Genomic DNA, 6,011 nt, shown 5'->3' with positions numbered 1-6,011 from the left:
ATTCTCGATTTTTCACAGTCACAAAAGACCATGTACTAAACATAAATGCAATACGACTTTCAAGCTTACATTTAACAATGGTAATAACACAATGGTGAACAAGTTTGTTGTCCGGAAAATTGTAATCAAAGTTAGGGAATCCATTCCGAGAATCCCCCTCGATACTCCAGGGGTTACGCTCGGTTACGCTCTCTGCACCCTTGGTATATGTCATGACAAAATTGAATGCACAAAGATAGATGTTTGATTGGTCTCAGGTAAAGAAAACCAGACCAATCGCCAGGCTGAGTCGTGTCTTTTGAAGATTACAGAGGAGAAACACCCGACTTCAAAGCCAGTCAAATTTACAGGTATGAGACCGCGAGAATCGTTTGATGTACAAAAAAGGTTCGAAGTAGTCTTCTTGTCTCATCAGCAAGGTTTGGTTTAGTATTGTTTAACGTCCTATCAACAGCTATGGTCATTTAAGGACGGCTCAGCAAGGTGGCGCACACTGTGCCTTTTCACTACTACTCCTTTTTAAACATATTTTTTTGTCAAAAAGCAAAAGGATTGGGCACAAGTTACATGAACATTATTTACGCCACTCCTCATATCAAACAGAAGGAACGCATTCGTTCTCTTATTATGAGGTTTCGTTTCAAAAAAGGGCGAACAGGTTTGGTTTAGTTTGGTTTAGTATTGTTTGTGTAATATGCATGCGTGTAGTGTATGTATGGTTGTAAATTATTGATTCTGAACGCAGGTCCTGATTGAGCCTCTATGTCCAGCTCTTCTTCATCCGACACTGTCGTAGTTTCGTCGGTTTCGTGTTTATTGCTGCACCATTCTCCTAGCTGAATGTCAATGTCAAACACTGCTCGATGATTCTTGAAGTGGTTGTCTGAACAGTTTGTAACACTATTGTCATTTTAAGCTCTCACAAAATCCTCTAGTAGGTTGTTCCATGTCAGTTTAGTTATTTTTGACTGTGAAAAAAAATCGAGATTTTCGGAATTTGTACTTGACCTGTATATTCTGGATAAAGAATAATTTTTGATTTTGATGAAAACACATTCAATTTTTTTTATTTCTTAAAACGGTGACTGCTTTCTTGAGCCTTTAAAGCCCCTATCTCACATACACGATTTAAGAAATTGCGAACATGATTTAAGAAAGTTGAAAAATCGTGTTGATTCGTGCTCGACTTTGTGGTTTATGCAAATTTCTTAACCAAACACAACCCTCATACGACCAAAAACGACACTCATACGACTGAACACACATACGACCGTCAAAAGATATTCATACGATACAACACGATTTAACCTCGTTTTACACGACCCCAATACGACTGTCATACGACCAAACACGACTGTCATACGACTTAACACGAATCAACACGACCGCCATACGATTAAACACGAATCATTACGATCTCCATACGACTGAGCAAGACCTTCATACGACATATTTTTATTTATTTTGGTCACGTAGGTCATGTAGTATATAAGCTGCACTGCAACAGCATTTCTGTGTCAGTCATCACCATGTTCAACAACGAACAAGACCACCATGAAGAAGCTTTGGAGGAGGTAGTACTTCTGGAAGCTATGACTTTGATGGTGAGGAACAGGAAGAGATTCTGGGTTCGACCATGGTCGTTGAGGAGACCTCTTTATGGGCAGTATGAACACCTAATGCAAGAACTGTATCGTGAAGATGTGAATACGTTTACAACCTTCTTGTGTGTCACCCCGGAGATGTTCATGGAGCTAGTAGAACGCGTTGGTCCTCGTATTGAAAAGGAGGACACCTTCCGGATAAAAGCCCGAGAGCCTGGGCTTCGCCTAGCTATGACACGGTATTATATGGCCACTGGAGACTCCTACTGATCACTTCAATATGGTTTTAGAGTGGCTGCTAATACCGTTTGAAATAGATTTCAACATATTTGACCCCTTTGACCTTGAATATGAGTGTAGGTCATTTGTTTGAACAAACTTGGTAGCGCTTCATGCCAACATCCTTCTGGCCAAATATCATCACCCTGGACATTTTGGTTATATGAAAGAATGCATTTAATGGTTTTTAAGACAATTGACCCCTGTGACCTTAAATATGAGTAAAGGTCATTTGTTTGAACAAACTTGGCAGTCCTTCATGCCAACATCCTTCTGATCAAATACCATCACCCTGGACCTTTTGGTTTTACAGAAGCTGCTTAAAGTTTTTCAAGACAATTGACCCCTGTGACCTTGAATATGGACGAAGGTCATTCGTTTGAACAAACTTGACAGCCCTTCATCCCCGCATGCTACTGACCAAATTTCATCACTCTGTGGCTATTGGTTATACCAGAAGAGGTCGTTGAAAGGTTTTTAAGACAATTGGCTCCTTTGACCTTTAATATTAGTGAAGGTCATTTGTTTGAACAAACTTGGTAGCCCTTCATGCCAAATATCATCACCCTGGACCTTTTGGTTATACAGAAGTTGTTTTAAGGTTTTCAAGACAATTGACCCCGTGACCTTGAATATGGACAAAAGTCATTCATTTAACCAAACTTCGTAGCCCTTCATCCCTGCATGCTACTGGCCGAATATCATCACCCTGGACCTTTTGGTTATACAGAATAAGTCGTTTAAAGGTTTTTAAGACAATTGACTCCTTTGACCTTGAATATGAGTGAAGGTCATTTGTTTGAACAATCTTGGTAGCCCTTCATCCCTGCATGTTACTGGCCAAATATCATCACCCTGGACCTTTTGGCTTTACAGAAGAAGTCGTTTAAAGTTTATCAAGAAAATTGACCCCTGTGACCTTGAATATGGACGAAGGTCGTAGTCCTTCATGCCAACATCCTTCTGGCAAAATATCATCACCCTGGACCTTTTGGTTATACAGAAGTCGTTTAAAGTTTTTCAAGACAATTGACCCCTGTGACCTTGAATATGGGCAAGGTGAGCTAATAAATACAACCTGTATACCAGATGTTTACTAATGATGGTGTGCTGTGTAAGGTCAGCCACATGGATGCAACTTATTCCATCTTTGGTTTCAAAACAAAACATTAGAAGTAGTGTAGCCTTCACTTGAAGTGTAAACCAAAATATTAGTTTCATTTAGTCATTGCTTTTGTTGCGCTCAGAAAAATATGTGCGCACTGCACAAATACACAAAATCTCCATGTCCTCCCGCCCCGCTTGGGTTAATTTTCTTTAACTTAGATTTTTTTTATGTCATAATCTGGTCGGAAGTTTGGCATTGGAAAACAAACTAATCCATTTAACTTTATGATTTGCTTGTCATAGAGGAATGCTGCCTACAGAGTGTACCAATGCACATGATCAAACCCCTGATATAATGGCGTTTCCTACCATCCAAATCTTTGGATTTTTTCTCTCTCTGTATATAAGGATTAGGATATCTTATCAGACATGATCAAGAGGCCCAATGGGCCTGCATCGCTCACCTGGTATACATCTCACATGTGTAACCTTAAAAAACATTTCACTCCTGTGACCTTGAAAGTCGAACAAGGTCATTATGTTGAACAAATCTTATAGCCCTTTATCTCAGGATGCAACTTGCAAAACATCACCTACCTATCCTTTTGTTTATTGAAGTTGGATCATTTAAATGTTTGAACATATTTGAGTAAATGTGACCTCGAAAGTGGGTAAAGGTCATTCAAATAAAAAAGCTTGTTGGCCGTCATCGAAGCATGCTACTGGTTAATATCAACATTCTGGGCCTCATGGTTATTCAGAAGAAATCATTTAAAGATTTTAATTACATTTGACCCCTGTGACCTCGACTATAATCAAGGTCATTCACTTGAATAAACTTGGTAGTTCTTAATCCCAGCATGCTACTGACAGATATCAACATTCTAGGCCTTATGGTGATGCAGAAGAAGTTTTTTTTAAAGATTTTAACATATCTGAACCCTGTGACTTTGAATATAATTCAAGATCATTCAATTGAACAAACTTGGTAGCCCTTCATTCTAGCATGCTACTGGCCAAATATCATCATCTTGGGCCTTTTGGTTATTCAGAAGAAGTTGTTTAAAGTTTTTTTTTTTTTAACAATTGACCCCTGTGACCTTGAATATAAGTGAAGGTCGTTCATTTGAACAAACTTGGTAACCCTTCACCCCAACAGGATACTGGTCAAATATCATCTGACCCTGGGCATTTTGGTTATTCAGAAGAAGTTGTATAAAGCTTTTAACATATTTGACCTCTGTGACCTTGAATATTAGTAAAGGCCATTCATTTGAACAAACTTGGTAGCCCTTCATCCTAACATGTTACATGCCAAATATCAATTATCCTTAGTCATTGAAAAGAAGTTGTTTAAAGATTTTTTAAGACAATTGACCCCTGTGACCTTGAAAAATGGATGAAGGTCATTCATTTGAACAAATTTGGTAGCCCTTCATCCCAACATGCTACTGGCCAAACATCATAACCCTAGGCCTCTTAGTTATTCAGAAGAAGTTGTTTAAAGGTTAAAATCATATATGACCCCTGTGACCTTGAATATGAGTCAAGGTCATTCAATTGAACAAACTTTGTAGCCCTTTATTCTAGTATGCTACTACTTGAATATCACTAGGACTTTCAATTTTTGAGAAGAAGTTGTTTAAAGATTTTAAACATATTTCACCATTGTGACCTTGAATATTTGTCAAGGTCATTCATTTAAACAAACTTAGTAGCCCTTCATCCTAGCATGTTACTTGCCAAATATCATAACCCTAGGCCTTTTGGTTATTCAGAAGAAATTGTTTAAAGGCTTTAAACATATTTGACCCATGTGACCTTAAATTTAGGTAAAGGTCATTCATTTAAACAAACTTTGTAGCCCTTGATCCCAGCAAATTACTGACCAAATAGCATTATCCTAGGCCTCTTGGTTATTCAGAAGAACTTGTTTAAATGTTTCAAACATATTTGACCACTGTGACCTTGAATATGTTTCAAGGTCATTCATTTGAACAAACTTGGTAGCCCTTCACCTAGCATGCTACTGGCCTAATATCATTATCCTGGGTCTCTTAGTTATTCAGAAGAAGCTGTTTAAAGATTTTTTAAGACAATTGACCCCTATGACCTTGATAATGGATGAAGGTCATTCATTTGAACAAACTTGGTAGCCCTTCATCCCCGCATGCTACTGGCCAAATATCATCACCCTGGGCATTTTGGTTATTCAGAAGAAGTTGTTTAATGTAAAATATTGACGCCGGCCGGCCAGATGGACGATGGACGCCGCACCATCAAATGTCAAAAATTGTTAAGAGTTTACGGACAATGCACAACAGATGAAAAGCGATTGCAGGCCCCCTGGACATGACCCAAAATTATTTTCTGTTACATTTTATTCCCGGTATTGCAAATAATTCAGAATCATAATCACTGGACCAGGGGTTTATATTGTATTTTGGTGTCGGCAGTAAGTTTCCCTAATTAAGTACATGTTCAAATATTTCATAAAATGTTATATTTGGCTATTAAACTATTTCAACATTTTGCCATAACTTTTGAAAAAATAACAAATCTCAAATAACTTTACGCAACAATCAGCATCTCTACAATTCTAACCTACCTAAAAACTGTTGATCTGTTCAAAAAGATAACTAACCATAGCCACTTTTACAATTTTTCAGTTGAAGTTTGTTGTTTACCTTTTACGTTCATTTGATGTAATTTCCTCTAAGATGTTTTATCTGTTTTTATTGGCCCTATTGACCTCATTAGTGTTGTTAGGCTGTTAAGAATCAAGTAATTAATAATTATAATAACTACATAGTTTGGTACTTGAACTAACATGGGAGATGTAAATTTAAGTCAGTGAATCACCCTGTACTGATATGTTATACTCAGTATCCATATGAATTATAAGGATACATGTACAGGTATCAAAGTCATCTAGTTACCTCCGTTTACCACACTTCATCTGGTGCTGTCTTCAAAGGGAAATAACTCACTATTACAATGTTTTGTGTGTAAGTTTACAAA

Source organism: Mizuhopecten yessoensis, unplaced genomic scaffold (assembly GCF_002113885.1).
Source record: "Mizuhopecten yessoensis strain PY_sf001 unplaced genomic scaffold, ASM211388v2 scaffold6211, whole genome shotgun sequence".
Classification (NCBI taxonomy): domain Eukaryota; kingdom Metazoa; phylum Mollusca; class Bivalvia; order Pectinida; family Pectinidae; genus Mizuhopecten; species Mizuhopecten yessoensis.
Note: the sequence above shows the minus strand (reverse complement) of the source record.